The following is a 24,724-nucleotide window of genomic DNA, read 5'->3' as shown; positions in this document are numbered from 1 at the left end:
TCAGTAAGCCATTAATGCTGTTTCATATGAGAGACATTCACAAAACACTGATCAGTTCTAAGATACACACATACTCTAAAAACTGTTCCTCTCAAAAAACGTTCATTGATAAATTTAAGTGATGTACAGTTTGTCAACTGGGGAGAAGGTGTTTCTAGGGGGAGGCATTTCTCTTTGTATCTCTGTCAGGTGGATTAGCATCACATTGCAAACAAACAACACAGTACAGAAATACAAATATGAAGAACTGTAGTAAAAGTAAAATATTTCATCGATCAACCCACACTGTGCAACAGAATTAAATTATTATTTTTTCGAAACTACGTAATTATATCCCATTGTGAGTAAGTTTGAAAATTAGCTCGAAGGTGCCTACAACCTTCCTCTGGCGCCATGCGACACCATCCTCGGGCTCACTGGTGCTTCAAATCGTAAGATGTCGACACATCCGAAAAGGAATCCAGAGGACAGAAGTTCATGTTAGGTGTAAGGTGGGTTAATGATGTCATATTGGCACCAAATTCACCACAATATTGCCCAACGCCATCATAAACGTGTCACACTATGAGAAGGTCGTCGCAGTCCCTGTTATCAATATTTTACCCCTTCTTTGACGCCTCTACGATTGAGGTTAGAATCGCTACGCCCAGCGTTGAAGTCACGCTGATTTCTTATATATGGCCAAGGAAAATATTTCAGACGTAATCATTAGCACGCTTTCCTGCTTCGGACTCCGTTCAGGTTTCGTCGAATGGTTTCAAACGGTTTCTTGTGGTTCCTCACTGTACACAAGAGCAAAAGTTGCTGTCACACTGCGCTGCGGAGGGGTGCGATCATGTTCAGTTGGGTTGCTAGCCCACGATGTTCTTAGAGAAGAGTTGAAGCGTCCACGAGGTGTCAACAGCGTCAAATATTGTCAAGAACCTCGTCGTGTTGCTTATCGTACTTCGAACTGCCGTTTTAGGCCGCAAAATGTTTGGGAATCAGCGGCTCAAGGGAAGGGGTGGTTTCACAGACGCCCTTCACGTCACCCCCTGAGGCCTTTTCGTGTCAATTCTGAGAGGCTGTGCGTCTGAAACATCTTCCTCGGCCAGGCGAGAGAGACCCGCACGATTTCGGCGCTGAGTGTGGCGCTTCTGATCTCCATCGTGGAAGCGTTGGACAGAATTGTGGCGAAATTTGTTTACAATGTGATATCATTACCTCTCCTTACACCTCGCTCGTGTCGAGATCTTGGATGACGTCCTATAGCGGCACGCTTTTGGAGTATTACAGAAGAGGGCTGTAGGCACCTTTGAGACAAATTTCAAATTGGGAAATAATTTTTGGGTATCAAAAGGGTGGTCCTTTAACTGTATTGCTGACTGTACATGCTAATCCAGGTTGTTCTTAATGTTAGCGTAGACATACAGGGTGACAATTATTGAACTGTATGAAAAAATGTAAATTAGCTGCAAACTACGGCGTGCACACACTTTATTCAAGGTGTGAACGTCACTATAGACATTCGGATTTAGGTTATGACGTGTTCAATATGCCTGCCATCATTGGCGATGATGTGGGGCAGACGAATAGTGAAGTACTGCTTGACCCATTGAAGTGTCGGAACATCGATGCTGCCGATGACTTCCTGAATGGCTGATTTCAGATCAGCAGTGGCTTTGGAATTATTGCTGTATACCCTGTCCTTAATGTAGCCCTACAAAAAGGAATCGCATGTGTTCTTATCCGCAGAATATGGTGGGGAGTCGAGGCCCATGCCAGTGGCCTCTGGGTACCTCAGAGCGGGAATACGGTCCCCAAAGTACTCCTTCAGGACATCAAACACTCTCCTGCTTCGATGGGGTCGACCTCCGTCTTTCATAAGCCATATCTTGTCGAGATCACGGTCACTTTAGATAATGGGGATGAAATCATCTCCCAAAACCTCCACGTAACGTTCGGTAGTCACTGTGCCATCAAGGGATATCGCTCTGATCATCTCGTGACTGGACACTGCACACCACACTGTCATCCGTTGAGATTTAAGAGACTTCTCGATCGCGAAATGCGGAATCTCAGTCCTCCAAATGCACCAATTTTGCTTATTGACCAACCCATCCATGTCACGGAGGTTCGAGTCCTCCCCCGGGTATGGGTGTTTGTGTCGTTCTTACCGTAAGTTAGTTTAAATTAATTTCAGTAGCGTGTAAGTCTAGGGACCCATGTCCTCAGCTGTCTGGTCCCTTAAGAATTCACACCCACCACCAACCCATCCGAATGAAAGTGGGCTTCGTCGCTAATGGGCATGCGCATACTAATTCTCATCAAGCAGCACGGCCGACAGAGCAGTTTGAACGTACTAACGCAAACGGTTCAGAAATTATGACGATTTCATTTCATATCGTTCAATAAGTGTCAGCCTGTACGCTTTTAACATGATACGCTAGAGTTACAAATGGCTGTCACACGAGAAACAATTGTGCTGTTAGCATATTGTAACTGTTTTCGTTGCAAGTTTTGTGGAGCTGTACGTCACATTTTTACAGTTACTTATTATAAGCTGTACTAAATATATTAATAATATTTTTATCTGCCTATACACGGTAAGGTCCACACAGGGGAAAAATTTATCTGGTCGAACAGAGGTATCCAAGGCAAGGGTACAGGACTATTTCTAAAGTTACAGTACAGGGGTCTCGCTTGTTTGGTCGGCTTTTCAGCGTTGATCGAGTGCGATACACGAGCCACACATTTGACTGAAGTGGAATAATTGTTACTACCCAGGCCGGCCGGAGTGGCCGAGCGGTTCTAGGCGCTACAGTCTGGAAGCGCGAGACCGCTACGGTCGCAGGTTCGAATCCTGCCTCGGGCATGAATGTGTGTGATGTCCTTGGGTTAGTTAGGTTTAATTAGTTCTAAGTTCTAGGGGACTGATGACCTCAGAAGTTAAGTCCCATAGTGCTCAGAGCCATTTGAACCATTTTTGTTACTACCCAACAGAAAACTGAGTTTAAAGGCTCTAGGAGAAACTTTGCCAAACTAAGTATAACTGTGGAATGTTTACATAGGAAACGCTTTTTGTCAGGTGCATGGTCTTTAGTGTGTAAATAGAGAGTGGCGCAGAAGAGAGAAATCAGTTGCTAAGAAATAATTCTATAGGAGGGACGAAGAGTTTGAGACGGTATACAAAACATAAGGACACACCAAGGGTGAACGTTTCAGAATGACGGTGCAGACACGAAACTTGATGATAGTCACACTGTAAGACACTTACTTGCATTATGGGAGACATACATTTGCGAATTTCACTCAGTGCTTTGGTCATCAACGCAAGTGATGATAATCAGCCAGAGCTATTACTGCTAAACACCTACTCCAGTGGTGTTTTGCAGCTATGCGTACAATAACACTGCCTGTCACGTCACATATGCAGGATGGAAGCCACAAATCAGTCAGCTACGATACACTACCCAAAGGGAATGACATGCATTTCCTAAAGCACCCATCAAAGGCTGACTGACATTGTTCCATACACCTCAAAATATCTAACACCCAGTTCAATTAGAGCACTAGTGTTTGTGTGGTGGTGTGATGTATATTGTTTAGGTTCAAATACTTCAGATAAATAAAGTAAGTGAGCTTCTAAAGGATAATAGCAATCACTTTAGCTGCAGTACGGAATGTATTATTTATGTACAAATGAAAGCAGTCATGTATTCATACAGTGATTACATTTCCACTGCTGGAATATCTAGCCAATTTCTTCTTTTCTGTTCAAACACCTACATACATTGAAACTTCCTGGCAGATTAAAACTGTGTGCCGGACCGAGACTCGAACTCGGGACCTTTGCCTTACGCGGGCAAGTGCTCTACCAACTGAGCTACCCGAGCACGACTCACGCCCCGCCCTCACAGCTTTACTTCTGCCAGTACCTCGTCTCCTACCTTCCAAACTTTACAGAAGCTCTCCTGCGAACCTTGCAGAACTAGCACTCCTGAAAGAAAGGATATTGCGGAGACATGGCTTAGCCACAGCCTACATACATTATTCTAATCAGACTGTTTGGCTGCAAATTGGAGCACTACAACAGCGTAAAATTAACAAAGTCATCAATATATATTAGAGAATTGTGTAGAGTGACAATTGTGTCACGAGAGAAAGAGCTTACCTGAAAAGCACTTTCGGTGGAAGGGGGCGGGGGTAACAGATGAACCTCCACAATATTTCTTATGTCTGATGACAGCACTTTTTCTTTAATGAAATTGCATCTTGTTCTTCTCAAATGTACACTAATGAAATGAAGACTGAATGTAGTTGAAGAGTAATGATCTTCAGAAAACCAAAAGTTTTTTTAAAAATCTCTAATGCCGTAATGCTGTTTCCTGAGTCATTTGTAATGCATGTGGACATGTGAAACAACAGAAAACTGAACTTCTTCCGGAAGGGGCAGCCTTCCGTACCAGTAATAAACGAGCGAAACGGTTCACTCACAGAGTACTCGTTTGAGCGAAAGACATCACCGATGCAGCTAACAGCTTGTATAACGTCCTTATGCTTTGCCTTTACAGTGTTTCAATTTTGTATAAACTTTTCTGACGAGTTGCCTCACAGAAAGTGGTGTTTGTTTCAGCTCGTTGAATGTTGTCAGATTTTGAAACGAACTTAATGGTACGGAAGTTCTGTGAGGCTCTGAACGACCTATGGCGAAGTTACTTCAACAGATCCACCTTATGTTTTCTGATCCACGCTCAAATCATCTTTGGTTTGTGCATATGAGAACTGTCATACGTTCGTAACGGATTTGGGAAACTCATGAAACGCAGGTACAGCTATATAATGCTTCTTAATATTGGCGATAAAACTTTTCACTTTAGCATCCCAGAAATGAGCTGAAATTGAAAGACAAAGTGATTTGAATAGACTACTGCCGCAGCCAGATGAAACTCTCTCTCCAAACTCCGTCGTTTATGCGGCAAGAATTTAGGTATACGATACCAGCAAAGAACGTATTCTTTCTTGACCTTATTTCATGCGCCATAGATACAACTTAAGTGTCACTTTTCGAAGCCACGAAATTGTGTCCCATCGCCGCAAAGAAGTTTGAAATATGGGTTAAAGTTTGTAGGCTACTCCTGCAATGGTGCGAAGGCGCGGCGCCCTGCCAGGTGTTGACGCACGCGAAAAAAGAGGCAGAGCTGAAATGTTCATGTGAGGAGTAAGGTGGGTTAATGATGTCACATTGGCAGGAAATTTCACCAAAATTCTGCCCACCGCCACCATGGACGTATCACACGATGGGAAGATTGTCACATCCTTTCTTATCCACCTTTAACCCCTACTTTTGACACCTGTGCTATGGAGATCGGAACCACGACGCCCAGCTTTGAAATCACGCGGTTTTCCTATGGCTGGTTGGGGAAAACATTTCAGACACAACCACCGTTCGGTATGGACACGAAAAGCCTCATGGGACGAGATAAAAGGCACCAATGAAGCCATCCGCCCTCTTGCGGCGCTGATTCTCACACATTTCATGCTCGAAAACGACATGTCGAAGGGCGATGAGCAGTATAAAGACGTTCTTGACAGCCTTTAACTCTACTGAACCACCCTTCAAGACAATTTAATCCCTCTCGAAGAACATCGTGGGCTTGCAGTCCCATTGAATGTGATCGCAACCCCATGAAGTGTGGAGCCATCACAGTTTTCACTCTGGTGTACAGGTTCGTACCGCAAGGTACTGCTGAAAACCAATCGACGAAATTTAATTGTGATCTGAAGCAGCAAGTGGTGTTTAAGCTTTTACAGCCCCCCTGTTTTGCGCCGCCGGCAGTGTGATAAGCAACAGAAAGACGTTCTTCACAACATTTGACACTGGTGACACCCTCGGACGATTCAGACAACAGGCAACCCCTTCGATACCCTTCCGGATCAGGATGGCCTACTAGCAGGTGCAAGAGCTACAGCGTCAGCTGCTTGAATGTGCCTGTAACTCTAATCCGTGCCTGTACGTTTTTAGATAGTCAACAAAGGTGGGCACCGACGGTGCTGCAAACTGGATGGTATTAGAGGGACCATTTGCTCTTTTATTGACGCATGTGTTAATGTCGCACCCCAGTCGGCCGCTGTGGACGAGCGGTTCTAGGCGCTACAGTCTGGAACCGCGGACCGCTACCGTCGCAGGTTCGAATCCTGCCTCGGGCATGGATGTGTGTGATGTCCTTAGTTAGGTTTAAGTAGTTCTAAGTTCTAGGGGACTGATGATCTCAGAAGTTAAGTCCCATAGTGGTCCGAGCCATTTGAACCAATTTGTTTTGCGCCATCCTGTGGCGTCATCATGGGCGTTTGCGACCTTGAAACATGCGTGAATAAAACGGCTAATGGTCTCTAAAAGACCTCCCAATTCGGCAACATCTTCGGTGCCACCAATAAACTTTTGTTGGGCACTTTAGAAAAGTACCTGTACAGAGGTAGTCAGTCGTAGACTCCGACGCCCCCGTGTGACAGGTAACCATTTCGACACCGCTGAGCTGTGTGATGCTACGTCGCCGATCTAACGTCTGCTAGTAGCATGTGAAATCTAAGAATCGAAAAGGATGCCAATCATAATGGAATGGCGAATAGAAATCAGTGACGAGCTACCTCTGGAACATTTTTCAAGTGCTTAATCACTAGTACCGAGGATATCGTTCGATTCACTCCTGCCTCAATTTCGCACGCTCCTGTGATCAAGGCACAGGTAGGTGCGAAGTAGGACGGCTGAAAAAGTGTGTGCATCAATGGGTGTTTCGGATCACGTTAGAATCTTGTCGAATGGTTCTGAACAGTTCCAAGTGGTTCCAGCCCGTACACCAGAGCAAAAATTGCAATGGCGCTCCACTTCAAAGAGGCCTGATACCGTTCAATAGGACTGCAGAGCCACGACGTCCTTCAAGAAGAGTTGAAGCATCCGGTTGATGTCAGCAGTGTGAAAGGTTGTCAGAAACGAACTCTAGTTGTTCATCACACGGTGAATTGCCGTTTTCGACGAGAAATGTGTGGGAATAGAGGGTCCAGGTGATGGCGTGGTTTCATTTGCGTCTTTTATGGCATGCCTCGAGGCCTTTTTGTTACTGAGCAGTGGTGCGTTTGAAATGTTTTCGTCGACCACCCATAATCAAATGCGTGATTGCAACGTTGAGTGACGCGGTTGTGGCCTCCATCGCAATGGCGGCAAAAGAATGGGAGAAATGTGGTTAAGAGGAAGTGTGACAGCATTTGCATCGAGTGACCTTTTTTTCTTCCTCATGGTGTCGCTGATTTCGAGGATGACATCACAGGGCGCCACGGTTTTGCACCACTACAGAGGAAGTCTGCAGGCACCGTTCAGCTAAATTTAAAAATCTTTGTCGTAATGGGAGATAATGTTTAGAAAAAGTGACTCTTTAGTTATGTTGCGCATTGTATATATCAGCTTCTATTGTGTTAGAAACTATCTAGGAAAACAATTTAAAATTGTGTATGTACTAATTTTTAAGTCGAAAATTTTTGTCGAAACAAATAACTTAAAAGCTGTATACGACAACAGAGCTGGCGTAAGTATCTAGCTCGGCAACATTTAAGACGCAATAGCAGATTATGGCCGCGTAGCTTTCAGTTCTAACAAATTTTTCGGATATTTTTGGAAAAAGTTTCCGCGCTAATACTAACAAACGTTATATCATTGTATTCATCATTTGAGAGCAGTCAAAATTCTTTAAAAAGTATACCCTTTCACTGAAGCCTGCATCACTAAACCTTCGTAAAATTTACGACTGCAGTTGGTATCAATTCGCGGTCCCCACCAATCTGGTGTTGTCGGTACTGGGTGTAAAACAGGACTTTTGTACTTACGAAGGCTATTGGGAAACTAAGTTCCGATAGGTCGCAATATGAAAACCACTTTGAATATCAAAAATGTTTTATTTGCAATAGTAAGCTACAGCTTACAGCTACTGTTCTAAATAGTCGCCGCTCCGAATTATCCATTTGTCGTAGCGTTGTAAATGGTTAAAATGGCTCTGAACACTATGGGACTTAACTTCTGAGGTCATCAGTCCCCTAGAACTTAGAACTACTTAAGCCTAACTAACCTAAGGACATCACACACATCAATGCCCGAGGCAGGATTCGAACCTGCAACCGTAGCGGTCGCGCGGTTCCAGACTGTAGCGCCTAGAACCGCTCGGCCACCCCGGCCGGCGGTAGCGTTGTAGCAACTTTCCAATGCCTTCGTCATAGAAGGCACCCGCCTGTGCCTTCCGCCAATTCTCCACGCTCGTCTGCAGCTCATTTTCTGTGCCGAAATGTTGTCTTCAAAGGCAACTGTTCACGTAAGCAGAGATGAAACTCAGAACAAGCCTTCAGGGACTGTATTGAGTGTGATCAATCACATCACATGGCAAACGCTGCAGGAGCATCTTCATTACCCCTGCAGGTTGCAGCCGAGAATTGTCATGATGAAGGAAGTACATTACAATTATTGTACGTGAGGTGCATGACATGAGGGGAAATTTCTCACCAGGCCCTCATAATTAGGGGTAGACACTACTTTCTAGGCATCTTTACGCGCTCACTGGGCGCTCATAGTTGGATAGAGCGACATGCCACGGTCGATGGACATACTAGAGACAGTATCCAATATATCTACCAAAACGTCATCAGATCTTCACAGTGAGTTTCATTTCGTTACCAATCGGAACCTCTTTTCCGAATAGCCCTTATCTTTTTCAAGTGACGTACCACTGGACACCTTATAACAATAGAGAACTAGAGCATAAATTATACATTATGATTTACTTTGAATAAAATATGGAGAAATGAATTTACTATGGTTAAATAACAATGTAAAACTTTCCCCTTTGCTTCAATACCTCGACTGATACAACAGTTAAGTGTGTTAAGCCTGTAACTGTTACGAACCCCTCTGCGTACTATGATTTGCAGAAAAGCTCGTTTTGATATCCTGAACAGTTCATGGCATATAAAGATTGTTACGTCTTACGCGACTCTCCCAGGGTAACGACGTAAATATAAAAAAGTTTCTGCGAATATTCAATCAAATCACGATAAGAGTTCATAGTGGCACAAAGACTGACAATTTTTGTCAACTTGGTTTAAACAGTCAGAAGTGTGAAATTGACATAACGCAGAAACGTACGATTTTATTACTACAATATCAATGAGTCACAGCTAGAATTAGTTGACTCATGCAAATACCCGGATGTAACAGCTTGGAACGGTAGCACGAAAGATAGACCCATCGGAGAGAGTGACAGAAATGCTGAAAAATCTGAAGAGTGTGAATGAAGATGTAGATGCAGGACATTAGCTTGCTATTTTAAACGGCCATTTTGTTTACAAGTTCAGGTAAAATTATAACGCTGCTCAGTGAAAAACTTGTTCACGTCACAATAAATTCTCTCTTTCTGGTTCCGTCTTAGCCACACTAATTTACTATAAAAATTTTGTATTGATTGTGAGACACGTTTAAATAGTATCCTCGGTGTAAGAAAGTCTGACTTCCGAATTACTCTTGATGTGAGATTAGCTATAGAACAATGAGAAATTGTACTTGTTACCACTGTACTGATAATGAATGAATGAATAAAAAAATCACCGACTCAAATATTCATATAGATCCAGCTACAAGAAATGCTAACAATTACAGTGGCAATATTAAATACTCATACCAGAAAGGACAAAACAAAAAACAAAATGATGCTTTTACTAACAACTCTGATAAACCATGAGTTGCTCATTCATGGAAAATAAGGATGAAGTGAACTGACGCATGTTCCGTCACAATCGATCTAGCAAATGCTTCTAGTCATAAATTTGGTACATTAATTTAAAATGGGAAATCCAACTTACGTTTTATGAATAACTTGCTGTCTCACGCATTTGATGTGTATTGTGGCGACGATATTTAGGTAAACTTCCAGGATCACTACTCCTCCCAGAATCTTTTGTTAAAAACTTGTCAGCAACCTGAGACGGCAAGGTTGCTGCTCTGTAATATGGCGTGATAAATGAAAATCAGACTTAATTATTACAGGTATATCAATCTGACTCTGATGTCGCTCTACATAATGTAAATAACCAGGGAGGACTGCCTGTTACTATGAGTGTGTAGTAACGCAAGCGGCTTTATATCACGCACTTTTGTTACTTGTCCAGGGTTATCGAAATTAGGTACCAGGTAATAAGTGCAATTCAAGTCTCACTCGTAGACAACAGGCATGCAATGCTGACGGTCTGGAAACTTTTCAGACTCTATTAAGACCCTTATATTAAATGGCGTCGTTGTTAAACCCTGGTCATACGGCTCAGCTGCTGCTTTAGGGGGAGCATTTAGAGGATGTATGGTACACATGGTGAGGAGTGACATTTGATGGACAACTCTGATTAAAACTGTGAATCTATTACTATGATTGGAATACATGACCTAACGTCGGATTAACAATATAATCTATATAGACCCTCATTTTGAGAAATCAGGGTTAAATATAACCGCAATGAAACACCAGAGCAAGTGATCGCAAAAGTAATGTCGCAAAAGCTGGAAACTAAGACAAAAATAATATTAATATTATTAATAAAACAAACAATGCAACATAGTGACAGAAAGGGATAAAATTTCCTCTGTCGTGATTGAGTCACACGATAGTGAAAGGTCGTGCTACGAAGCGATTTAAGTCATAGCTTTCCAACCATATTTGATAAGTTACCTAACTCCCGTGATAGCTTAAAAATATTATTTGGATTGTGGTTCATGCTGCATGGAACTATTTGTCCCAATCATTAATAAGCACTTTACACGTGGCGTCTTCCCTTTGTGCACACGAGGCGGTCGAACTGCGCAAAACCCCAACGCCAGTAATAAAGAATAAAACCCAAGAACTTGCAATCGAAACACGGAGCTCACTTTCACTTGAAGTGCTAATCGCCGAAGGCTCTAACTCTGACTGAGCAGCCGCGCGGGATTGACCGAGCGGTCTCACGCGCTGCAGTCATCGACTGTGCGGCTGGTCCCGGCGGAAGTTCGAGTCCTCCCTCGGGCATGGGTGTGTGTGTTTGTCCTTAGGATAATTTATGTTAAGTAGTGTGTAAGCTTAGGGACCGATGACCATAGCAGTTAAGTCCCATAAGATTTCACACACATTTGAACATTTCTGACTGAGCAGACGCAGGCTTTAGCTGCACTGAACAACTCAATTAAAGGGTCTTTTTTTCGAAACGCCATTATAGTTTCTCATTGCTACACAGAATTTGCAAATATGGCTCAAACGTGTCTACAACCTGTCTCTCTTACGGTGTAACTGCGGACGCCTTTCCAAGTCGCCCTCGAGTTCGGCGACGCTTCAAAGAACAGGGGTGTCGACACGCACGGAACTAAGGACAAAGGTCAGAAGTTCTTTTGGTGCCTGTGTTTTGGAGCTCAGAACAGAGACGCCCAGCGCTGAAACCACACGGATTTCTTCTTGGTACGAGGGTAATCCCAAAAGTAACGTCTCCTATTTTTTTATAAGTTCAGAACTCTATTTGTGTGGCAATTGGTCACACTGTTATGAAGAGCGCTTCACGCGCTATGTGTAAACATGCGCACGCCGCGCTGAGGTACTCAGTCTTGGCTTGGCAGCCGTTGAGAATGGAGCTCCCGTTGGATGTTACCACCAAGTGCGAATTACACGCAGTTAATCGGTTTTTGAACGCAAAGGGCAGTGCGCCGATTGACATCCATCGCCAATTGACGAAAGCGTATGGTGAGTCGTGCATGGATGTCAAAAATGTTCGTCAGTGGTGCAGAGAGTTTGCAGCTGGTCGGACCGAAATTTACGACGCACAAAGGAGCGGGAGACCGACAATTTCTGAGGAGACAGTGTTGTAAGCTGAGCAAAGCATGCGTGAAGATCGGCGGACCATCCTGGATGATCTCTGCACGTTGGTTCCTGAGGTTTCCCGAAGCACCGCTCACAGAATTTTAACGGAAACATTGAACTACTGGAAGGTGTGCGCAAGATGGGTGCCACGCATGCTGACTGAGGACCACATTTGGCAATGAGCTGATGCTTCCCGCGCATTTCTTCACCGCTTTGCAGCCGAACAGGACAACTTCCTGGACTCAGTTGTCACGGCTGACGAAACCTGGGCATACCGCTTTACATCTGAGACCAAGCAACAATCACGCCAGTGGCGGCATCCTTCTTTACCAAAGCCGCGGAAGTTCAAACAAACACAGTCTGCCGGTAAAGTCATGACAACCGTTTTTTGGGATCGAAAGGGATGTTGGTCGACTTTAGGCCCACTAGGACCACAATTAACGCTGACAAGTACTGCGAGACTCTGAAAAAACGGGCAATTCAGAACCGGAGAAGAGGAACGTTGAGCAAGGGCGTACACATTCTCCATGACAACGCTCGGCAAACCGTTGCTCTCCTGCAACAGTTTCAGTGGAACATAATCACCCACCTACCCTATAGTCATGACTTGGCGCCCAGTTACTATCACCTGTTCCCTAAGTTAAAAGAACATTTGGCCGGAAAGCGATTCAACTCCGACGACGAGGTGAAAGAAGAGGCACATAACTTTCTGAACAGCATGGTGGCGAGCTAGTATGACATGGAAATACAAAAACTGCCACAGCGTCTATAAAAATGCTTCGGCAGAAATGGTGATTATGTCGAAAAATAGCTAAATGTTCAAGCTGTAAACTGATGTAAACCATTGTACATATAAACAGGTCTACGTACTTATAAAAAAATAGACCTTACTTTTGGGATTACCCTCGTATCATAGCATGAAGGCTTTCATAACCGGATGACTGGTAAACCTTGCGGCATGTGAGATCGTGATCCAAGAAACTCTTCCGTTCCTGACGTTTCGTCCAGGACTGCGCTGGACATCTTCAGAGGCGCTCCTCCGCTGAATCTTGCCGACTGGCTGGTCGGACGTCCGAGAGCGACATATATACTGTAGGAAAGTGGCGTGGTCGAAGTAACACGTCATAAGCAGAGATAATCCTTGTCAAAGATAAAACTTAACTATTGATTGACGTCAAAAATAAAATTGTCTAGCGATTCTGCAGAGCTACTGTCCATAACTTTCATTGTCTCCCCTTTTCTATTAAAATTATCCTGCTGCTTACAAATTTCAATGTCTTCTCTACATAGTCATGGATAATAATTTGACGTTGTAGATAAAATTTCTGTTTCACAAAACTTCACTTCGTGCTTTCCTGACTGAAGAGCATCCTCAGCTACAGGTGATTTCTCTTAAAGACTTTTGTGCTCTTTTAGCAGTGTATTTACGCTCCTCTTGGTAGTTCCAATATAAACTTTACCACACGTACACGGAATTTTGTATACACCACATGTCGACAGAGGAGGGCGTTTATCCTTCACAGATCGGAGTACTTGACTTATTTTCTTTGTTGGTCTAAAGACCGGTCTGATGTCATGTTTCTGTAAAATCCTACCGATCTGATCCGATAATTTTTTAATAAAAGGGAAAGAACTGTATTTTTCCGTCGTTGTGGTTCAGCCTTGTCCTTCGGTCTTCTGTTCCTTGATCGTGAAATTCTTTTTACCTCTTTCCCTGAGTAGTCATTTTTCTCGAAGGCTTTCTTCAAATGTTTTATTCAGTGTCCATGTGTTCCGATGTGCATATCCGCTCGACTCTATCGACAAGACTTTTAATGACACCTCTCTTTTGTTGTGGATGGTGACTGGAATTTTTATGCAAATATCTGTCTGTATGTGTTACTTCCCGAAAAACTTTATGTTCAAAACTTCCATCGGATCGTCCCATAACAAAAACATCCAAGAAAGATATTTTATTGTCATTTTCCATTTCCATGGTGAACTGGATTAATTTTATTTGGATGATCAAAGAATTCGTGCAGAGCCGTTCTACCATGGGGCCAAACCACAAATGTGTCATCTACAAACAGATACCAGCGAGATGGTTTCTTATTTGTCTTGTCCAGAGCCGACTGTTCGAATTTCTCCTTATAGAAATTAGCGATCGCAGGACCTAATGGGTTACCCATTGCTACACCGTCAAGTTGTTCACAAAATTCATCGTCCCACTGGAACTGACTCGATGTAAGGCAATGTCTAAAAAGAGCAATCAAATCTCCTGGAAAAATATCCGTTATGAAAATCATAACTTCATTAACTGAAATCTTAGTGAATAAGGACACTATGTCAAAACTTAGAAGAATATCTTCAGGAGCTAGAATCAGTCCTTCAAGTTTCTCAGTAAAATGACGCGAGTCTTTTATATATGAGTCACTTTTCTCAATATATGGTTGTAAACGAGTTGCTAGATATCTCGCTATTTCGTACGTGGGAGAAATGATGGCACCAACTATTTTCTCAAAGATAAATCTATTTTATGAATTTTGGGTAGCCAAGGAAAATATTTTAGGCACAAACCGCTCAGAATGACAATGAAAATGCCTTAGGGGGTCACAAAAAGTGCGTCAGTGAAGTCAATCCTTTCCTTGAAACGTTGATTTGCACACAAATCCCGGTTGAAAACGACAGTTCGCAGTGCGATGAGCAACAGAAAAGCGTTATTCACAACCTTTGACACTGGAGACACCCTCGGACGATTCCGACCTACTCTAAGGACTTCGTGGGCCCCTAACCCTACAGAACGTGACTGGAAGCTGCAAAGGGTGCTTACACTTTTCCAGCTCTCCCCTTTTATGCCTTACTGTGGGCGTGATCGTGGAGGGGTGCAGCGTTGACACATGCGTGAATAAAACGGCAAATGGTCCTTCCAAGGTCATCTAGTTCGGAAACATCTCGCTGCCATCCACTCGCATTTACGGAGCGCTTCAAAAAACCTGCCTGAACAGAGACACTCTGTGACGAAGTATTACGTGCGCGCATGCAGGCAACCCCTTCGACACCCTTCCGAATCAGGGTGACCTACTAGGAGGCGCAAGATCTGCAGCGTCGGCTGCCTGAATGTGCCTAGAAGTCTAGTCCGTACCTGTACGGTTTTAGATAGTCAACAACGGTGGTCACCAACGGTGCAGCATAACTGGATGGTCTTAGTGGGACCATTTGCCCTTTTATTCACGCATGTGTCAATGTCGCACCCCTCTGTCATGATACCACAAAAGGGCACAAAACAGGAGGGCTGAAAAAGCATAAGAACCTTTCCTGCTTTGGATCACGTTCAGATTTCGTAGAATTGTTTTGAACAGTACCTAGTGGTTCCACCCTTTACACCGGAGCAAAAATTGTGGATCACACTGCACTTCAAAGGGATGAGATGGTATTTAGTGGGGTTACTGCCCCACGAATCCGGTGGTGTCAGCAGTGTGGAAGATTGTCAAGAACATCGTCCTGTTGCTCACCGCACTGGGAACTCTCTTGTTTTCGACCGCGAGCTGCGCGGGAATTAACGCTACAAGGAAAAGGGTGGTTTCATTGACGCCTTATATGTACTCCTCACCCTCCCCTAAGGAATTTTTGTGGTATCGTCCAAATACTGCGGTGCGACACCTAAGTAAGCAACACACATCGGTACCACAGACATTAGCGAGGGCTCGCCCACTGCAATCCGCAACAATGTACAGGAGGTGCCTCTGAAGACCCTGTGTTTCTCCGTATAGCAGCGCCACGGTAGAAATTAGCGTTTTGCGTCATTGGCCGGGAGGCCCCTTATGGGGCAGGTCCGGCCGCCTTGGTGCAGGTCTTATTACATTCGACGCCACATTCAGCGACCTGCGCGCCGGATGGGGATGAAATGATGATGAAGACAACACAACACCGAGTAACTGAGCGGAGAAAATTCCTGACCCAGCCGGGAATCGAACCCGGGCCCCTTAGGACGGCAGTCCATCACGCTGACCATTTTATATATATATATATATATATATATATAAGACGACGACCTTTATAAAATAAAATATTTCTGGGAAACGTAAATAAGTGTACTTTTTTTACATAATGGTGTAACAATAATAAACATAAACTGCTTCTAGCATTTTTTTAATATATAAGGCGATGACCTTTATAAAATAAAATACTTCTGGGAAACGTAAATAAGGGGACTGATTTTACATAATAGTGAAAAAATACCCTGCTTCTGTCAGAACAAAAGAATAACGGACCACGTTCCTCTTCTTGGACGCGTACCTCGCTAATCCCGTTACACCACGAGCTGGTGACGGGTACGTCTTCACGTGTGGTGGTGGATCCTCTCCACTGTCCTGGTCCTTTCGTGTTCTGATACTTATAGGCAGTAATTACATTCTCCTACCCGGGACACCCCAACTGAGTAGGGGATCGAGTAAATCAAGCAAGGCACTCCCTAAAAAATTTGCGTAATATGTTCGATATCTCGGATGTCTCATAAGGTGTGAGTGATGTTCTTGTAGTAAGACCCAAAAGTCGAGTACATTCTTACTGCCGTCTCGGAAAAGATAACGCACAGTCAAACGTCGAATCCAAGTCACTGCGTTTGTCTTTGTTCGGGGGTAAGTAGTATCCGTGGTTCTATTGCTTGCGGCCCCACCCAAAGGAGGAAGGCGATCATTTTTTTAGACCAAACACCATACGTCCACCGAAGGTCCACATGTCAGGCGATGTTCCTCTGTGTCCATAACATTGCACCACTGACACAGTGGCTCGCCCGCCCTATGAATTGTATGCAACCTGGAACGAGTCACGTATTTCCGATTTACCACCTGATACCACTGTGCACGTGTTCCCGTATCAAGGCGTGGGTGGTGCACTGTACGCCATACCACTGACCGCGTAACTGTTGGTTGGCGGCGCTCTGCGGCATTATTCGGCCGTCGTCGAGTCAAGATGTGATATATATCACGTGCCGTTGCCGTCCTGGTAGTCGGTAGTTCCATATGTACACTCGACAGCAAAAAAAGTGGGTCACCCCTGAATTCCAACGTGTAGGCTGCACCTGAATGTATGCAACCAATGTATTGCATATCTGTGTTGCACATCGTCGCAACCCTCCACAGTACAGTCGTTGTAAGATACACAATGGGTACCGCTAGAGACTGCTAGAGAACACCGGTCTTTATGACAGTCCATCGAGATGTAAAGTAACACCACAATGGTACAGAAGAGGACAGTCCTTAGCGTTTGTAAACTAAACTTAATTACAATAAGTGACATTTCAAACGTTATGGGACAACTAGTTTTGTCACATAATTCGTTCACTAATCCTTAGGCACAATTAAATATTTGAGACAGTATATGGATTTATAAGGTTGTATGGCAATTGGAAACAAGTTCTTTGCTGTCTGAAAGGTTTACGCAACACATGCTGAACGTCGTTCAACGTTCAACGGGGAGTGGATTCGCATCAACTATATGTAGTACTAAGCAGTTAAAAGAAAACGTGATTAATGGCGGCAACCACTCTACGGAAATCCCAACATTAACAGTGAATCACAAGAAATATCATGTTCACGTTACTCATCAACAGTTACTTGTACACGAAGTTCTACTTTAAATGACATGACCAACGTCTTTGTTCTGGATCCGGATGCAAACCCAGAATGTAAAGCCATTGTTAACCAAGCAAAGCTTTGTGCCTTATCGAGACTCGATCACTAGGCAGAAAGAGACGTCAAATATTGACGTTTGCACCAGTATCAGTTATCAATTCTCAACTTGAACGTAAATGACGATAAATTTTGTGCGAAAGCAGGAACTTTAACATGACAATTACCTTCTTGGTAATTAATCTCGAAAGACGTTATATAGTGTTGCATTGTCAAGGAATAAAGGATGCACATGTTTAAAATTGAAATGCCATCATGTAATGCTGGGGACAAGGATGCGACCCCAGCACCTAATCGGATTGTTGAATAAGTACGTAAAATCAGAATGTAGATATCACAGTTTGTCACCAGTAGTGGGGTTGAAACCTCAAACGACGACTGAAATAGTATTGCCTGACCGGGATTCGAACCCGGCGCCTACCGCCGTCGTTGTCTAACCGGGAACAGACGAGAAATGTGCAATGTTGGTCCACCATCAGCGAGATGTGCACACGTTTAACTAGAAATAAGGTGACGAAAACGTCTATGCTGACTGAGAGTCGAACGCCGCACACATGGTTATGAAGACACATTAATAATCAACTTCATATTCAGTAGTAGCTAGGAGTAGCATGTTTAGTTGCAAACCTTAAGGCCTTACTCATCCCTAGTAACGTGTTGCCTAATATCTGCGATATCATGATGTTAATTTACAAGTGGATTGACTGCCGTAAAGAGCAATGTTCTCTAGTAGTCGTGTATCATTGAGATGTAAATGAAGTGCCTCAGCAGAAAGTAATTTCCGTCGTGCAGCACGTATTGTTTCAGAGACACTGAGTACATGTTATAAGTGCACAAAACGTGTATTATATAATAAGTATATACTATTATTTGGAGGAGTTGCCGCCAAACCTGTTTACTTTCACATTCCGCTTAGTTGTCGTGGTTGAATACAGGTGTTCTTAAGGCTACATCTAATGCACAGCCCTTACAAGAAAGTATAGTTTCCTGCGTCATGCTATTGCTAGCTAGGTGAAATATTTTGTGGTAGCTATGTTTAAAATGAATATATTTTTGGAAGTATTGTTCGTCAAATATTTGAATAAATCGTCAACTGTAGATGTGCCTGCACATTTTATAGCATACTAGCTGTAGCTGCGTTAGTTTGTACTACAGACTTGTGTAGTTTAGGTGTAACTTTTGATCCTTCAAGGGGTGATCGTGGCCATGCGGCCCGGGTCTGTACTAGCCGCGGCTCGCGAGCTACGGGCCAGCCAGGCTGGCCGAGGCGAGACGCAAGTGAGCGAGCTGGCGGTGGCGTTGGTGGGCCAACAGCCTGGGAAGAGCCAGCTCCGTTTGACGTAAATATGTTTACCTCCTCTCCTGGAATCAGTGTAAGAGCGGCAAGCAGAAATACACATCAGGCTGTCTACCGTAATGGCTCACTGGGAGAGTTCTATTCGAGGTAGAGTCAAAAAATGGTTCAAATAGTTCTGAGCACTATGGGACTTAACATCTGAGGTCACCAGTCCCCTAGAACTTAGAACTACTTAAACCTAACTAACCTAAGGACATCACACACATCCATGCCCGACGCAGGATTAGAACCTGCGACCGTAGCGGTCACGCGGTTCCAGACTGAAGCGCCTAGAACCGCTCGGCCACTCCGGCTGGCCAAGGTAGAGTCGTCGCTCTCATTGAGGAAGGAGGATGTTCCACCAGAGAAGCTGGCAGACGGTATGGCGTACCACATACCACTGCAACGAGATGGTGGAGGATCTGCCTTGAAAGAGGCACCACCAACAGGGCTCCTGGCTCAGGCAGGAAGAGAGTGATCTCACAGCAGGAAGAGAGGGAACTAGTGTCTAGGAGCAGAGAAAATCCCTTTCTGAACGCGAAGCAGTTGCGGCGGGAGACCAGCTTCCCCGGCTCCAGTGACTCGATTCGCCGAAGGCTGAGGGACGCTGGACTGCATGCACGACGATCCGCCGTGAAACAAGAGCTCGGCGAAGACAACGTTTTATACTGGCTAGCATTTGCGGAGCTCCATCTGAGGGCGTCGTAGGACAACGTCATTGTCACTGATGAGAAGGTGTTTTCCACCAATAATGACGGTCCACGAATCGTTTACAGGCCGCAAGGGGCTCGCCATCGACGCGAATATGTAACCACGACGAGAAGAAGTGGCCGGCTATCTGTTACCTGCTGGGGTTGGAATTCTGCGAGAGGGGCGGGAATTCTTCACAGGATAGAAGGAACTCTGGACAGCGCGCAGTATGCCCACATATTGGAAAATGTGATGCTTCCGTCAGTGCGAATGCTGTACGCAGAAGGGGACGTCACATTGGAGGAAGACCATTCTCCCATTCACAAGTCTATGTTCAGCAGCGGCTCTCCACGATTGGCGTCAACGTCAAAGACTGGCCGCCACGGGCGGCTGATATGAACTACATGGAAAACATGTGGGCTGAGGTCGCCAGAACATTACCAGAGAACTGGCCACGAAACCAACCAACTACTGCGGACGCTCTTTGGGACTGCGTCCTGGAAGTCTGGGAGGATGTGGCTTCTTCAGGCTGTTACGTCCGACGAAAAATATGGTTCAAATGGCTCTGAGCACTATGGGACTCAACTGCTGTGGTCATCACTCCCCTACAACTTAGAACTACTTAAACCTAACTAACCTAAGGACATCACACACATCCATGCCCGAGGCAGGATTCGAACCTGCGACCGTAGCAGTCGCACGGTTCCGGACTGCGCGCCTAGAACTGCGAGACCACCGCGGCCGGCGTTACGTCCGACGGCTTATACATTCTATGCCAAGACGCGTGATAGAAGTACAAAATAATGAAGGATTCTGGATAAAATATTAGAGTTCTTAAAATGTTTTGTTATGTCTTCTTTTTCGTCACTTTTCCTCATTGGGAGCTAGTGGAAGATCGCGTGGCAACAGAAAAGATACAATATGGGTTAGCTTTCCTCTGAGTTGCCCTTTTAATTGAAGTGGGTTTCTTTTGAATATACAGTTTGTTAAGTATTCTATTTTGATTTCATTTATACCCTGTCTACATACTTACAAACTAATCAGCGTAGATGGACTCTGTCACTGTAGTTTTTGTTATTTCAAATACGCCTATCTCTTCCCCTCCATCCATGAATACACGCTCCGTCCACCACGCAATATGCCAACAATTTCATGTTATGTTTACTCGCCGCGCGGTATTAGCCGAGCGGTCTTAAGCGCAGCAGTCATGGACCGTGAGGCTGGTCACGGCGGAGGTTCGAGACCTCCCTCGGGCGTGGGTGTGTATGTTTGTCCTTACGATAATTTAGGTTAAGTAGTATGTAAGATTAGGGACTGATGACCTTAGCAGTCAAGTCCCATAAGATTTCACACACATTTGAACATTTATGTTTACTCGTTGTTAATATCTCTTCTATTCTCTCTCACACTCTCTCTGTCTGACAATATCGCCGCAAGTGCCCTTCTATTACACTCCCCCAAAACTTTGTAAACAAATCAAGCAGTTTCCAATGACGCTACATTTTCTCTTTTAATCGCTGCTGCCTTTACTCTCTATCATTCCTCTCACCACCTATGAAACAGTATTCTTTGATCTCCCCTTCCCTATAACCCAATCTTCGTTCTGAGAACAGTCCTTCCTTATCTCTCGGTCCTAAGATAAAACGAACTGTGGCACACATCTAAGTAAGCAATACTTCGCAAGCATTTCACGCTTATATTTTGCACTTCTGTACTTCTATCCATTCCCAGATCCCGCCCTTCTTCCTGTTACGCGTCCCTTGACATCTGCATCTACATCTAAATGAATACTCTGTAATTGATAATTATGTACTTGACAGGGGGTTCTGTGGTCTGATGGATTAATCTTGTATTGATGTGTGAAACGTGTAGGTTCACATCTCACGTCAGGCGTAAATTTTTAACACACACAAGTAGCTCTCCTTCACCCCTAGTAACGCCAAGTGCAGAACGCCAGTAAGCTCCGTAGTTCAATATCCGCAGTAAAGATAACATCCCTTCGCCGCCGACTGGAGCGGAGTGGCATTCGTTTGAGCAGCGACAGATGGAGAAACCCCGTAAGGCAGAGACTCTGTCACCAGCAAGCCGTCGTAAGCTAGAAAACGTATTTCATTTAATGAACCAATGGCCATGTAAGTTCACAAGGCTCTTACTTTATTTGAAACTGAGACGTTGAAAATTGTGGTACTGGACTGGGATTAGAATTCGATTTCACTGTGTTCCCGAAAATTGCAAACTCTTCTAAGCGTCCTCGAAAGTCATCTATCTGGTTTCGAATACTGATCAGCACAAAATATTCATTATTTCATTTCAAGCCCTAGCATGTGCACTCCGAACTCCTGATGAAAAATAGTTGCATTTTCAACGTCTCTTGGTGCGTTGTCAGCTGCAACGTGTTCGTTTCAACTCACAGCCACATGATGAGTTTTTTATCACAACATTACAAGATCAAACGTTTCCTTACATCTTTTCAAGTTCAAGCATTCCTCTCCATCCTACTGGTGAAAACGGATTTGGGTTTGACGTTGTGTTCGTTGTGATCACCAACGACGACATGTTGTGGGTTCAACTTCTAGCCAGCAGAGTATTTTCCATCACATCATTGAAAGTACAAACATGCCATTCCTAGCTATTATTGGAAAAGAATTTGATAGTTAAAGTTTCTTCATGACCACGTCGCCTGATGTCTAGCTAAACATGCGCCCATCTAGCACTTCAGTCCGGAACCGCGTGACTGCTACGGCCGCAGGTTCGAATCCTGCCTCGGGCATGGGTGTGCGTGATGTCCTTAAGTTAGTTAGGTTTAAGTAGTTCTAGGTTTTAGGGGACTGATGACCTCAGATGTTGAGTCCCATAGTGCTCAGAGCCATTTGAACCAATCATGCAGGCTAAGATTTCGTGGCTGACGGAAATTAACAGTCATTCCTGACTAGGCATAAAGAGAGTGATATACCTCATTTTCGGACAGTATCAGTTAGCAAATATCAACTTTAAATTACATAAGGTAACATTTTTAACCGACGCGAATTCCTACCCAGCATCTATTGTCCCTGTTAACGAACTACGAGAGATGTTAAATATGGCTTCTTCACAAGTAACTTACTTGAAATGCAGTGAGGTAAACCTTTGTGTTGGACAGGGATTCGAACCCAGAACCTAATCGGATTGTTATCGAAGCACAATCAACTTTGACATATCGGATTTTCTCAGCAGTATCTAGATGTATTAAATGAAATGACGAGACGAAACATTAATTTTTCCTTCCCAGGACTCCAACCCGGCACGTATCGCTGTTATATTCTAGAGAAAAGGATCGTTCAGTATGGGTTTGTTACACCAGCAGCGACATGTGAGCATGTTTGAACAAGAAATAATATGACAAAGTGTTCGGTGCTGAGTAGGAATCGAACCCCAAACATATCGTTGTTGACTACACACAAATAGACGTCAGCTACCGAATTTTTCTCCACCAACAGATCGGAATAACATCCTTGAACTTACAGTGATCTCACTGGGAGTCAAAAACATCAGATATCGTTAGTGTTGACAACGAATGAAAATGCATTAGAAATAAAAATTATTATCCACCAGCAGATAGGTGTTCTCATGCTAGAGCTTGATAATACATAGTGAAAAGTTTAGTGCTGGGCCATGATTCCAACCCATTCATGCGCAATATGTGGAGATGTTGAGGAATCTGCAGTTTTGAACAAACAACAAGTTGTAGTCGAGCTGTATTGTCACTAAGGGATCCAATTCCGCGTTAAGGGCGGTCTGAGTTGCAATACCAGTTCAGAACCAGTTTTATCGACATACGGAAGCTCAAATAAACGATGGAATAAGTGTCCTGTGACCATACACAGGGTTTGTTTCGTCACTAGCAATAAATAACTAGTATAAGAAAGGTTACTGGTGATAGAGTTTCTACATGCCGCCACTCCGTACTTTATTGTCGTTCCACCTAACGTCTACTTGGTAGAGAAGGAATATCATGTTTAATGTGATTTTCAGACCACAATGCCATTATACCTTCTTCACTTGGCGTAGCCAGAAGAGAATAGAATCTGCCTCTCCCTATCAAAAATAAATCGGCAGAAGTTGGAATCGAACCGAGACCATCATCATACGAAACTATCAGCAGACCAACAGACCGTCAAACCCTCTTCGCTACGACTCTTTTCTCTGTCATAGCACCGTTGCGGCACACAAGATGAGAATTCTGACACAGGCTCCCTGTAGTGGTTTTGCAGGATGTTCAGTACATTCATTTACTTGGTTGACCGAATCGCCATGAACTAGCTGCCTTGGCTACCCAGTGCATACATTCGACCCTATTTTGTAATCACCGAAATAAAATAATGTAACTGCCACCTACACAGAACTGCCAACAGTGTAGGATGCAGAAATTTAAATAGGAAGTGTTCCTTTCCATTTGAGCTACTCTATTGCGCTATCTGTTTGTTGAAACCATCGTGCAGTGCAATAGAAATGCTGTAACTGTCTGTCTCTCAGAAGTCTAGATCCGGCCATATGCATTATTTCACACCACTGTGGAATGCCGAAGTTCTGGAGGAACTGTTGTTCACTTCAAGAGGTGCTGTAGATACGTCACAGCTAGTAGCATAATGGTAAGCGTCGCGCGCTGTTGATAAGACGTTGCGTGTTCTATTAAATTCACTACTATATTATTATTTTTTTAAAAAACGCAATTCTGCTGTCTGCTGAAGTTATCAATTTAATGGAACTTTGAACATAGTTCTCTTCACTTCTCAACCCAAAATAGTCGCATGTGGAAAATAGGCTAACTTCTGCGTCATTTTGTTCTTTTCAGGTTTAATAGACGGCCAGGCAGCAAATGCGTCCCGAAGCTTTTGTGTTATGTATGAGGAGAGCGCATCGTGCCAAAATAGTCAGAAACTTATTTTCTACATTAGCTGTCGTCTGGTAGTGGCATTTTATTCTTGTTCAAACCTTGTTTGACAGCTTTAACTCAGAACAAGTTTTCTACATGCATGTAATCAATAAACTGCATGTGAATTGTCAGACTGTTATAGATAATATCAGAGAATTCGCTTATATCATTGATGATTAATTTCTCTCTCATCTTTAGTATTGTTTTAACAACACTAAAAGAAACCTTACTA

The 24,724-nt window shown here is 43.9% G+C and overlaps 1 non-coding gene across 1 annotated transcript; it reads right to left on the bottom strand.

The window, feature by feature from the left end:
• Positions 1 to 3,801: 3,801 nt before the first annotated feature.
• On the bottom strand, positions 3,802 to 3,876 carry Trnat-cgu. Its single transcript has one exon. It is a non-coding gene; the product is annotated as a tRNA-Thr (tRNA).
• Between the last annotated feature and the right edge of the window lie 20,848 nt (positions 3,877 to 24,724).

Source organism: Schistocerca piceifrons, chromosome 2 (genome assembly GCF_021461385.2).
Source record: "Schistocerca piceifrons isolate TAMUIC-IGC-003096 chromosome 2, iqSchPice1.1, whole genome shotgun sequence".
Classification (NCBI taxonomy): domain Eukaryota; kingdom Metazoa; phylum Arthropoda; class Insecta; order Orthoptera; family Acrididae; genus Schistocerca; species Schistocerca piceifrons.
This window is presented reverse-complemented; position numbering and strand designations above follow the sequence as displayed.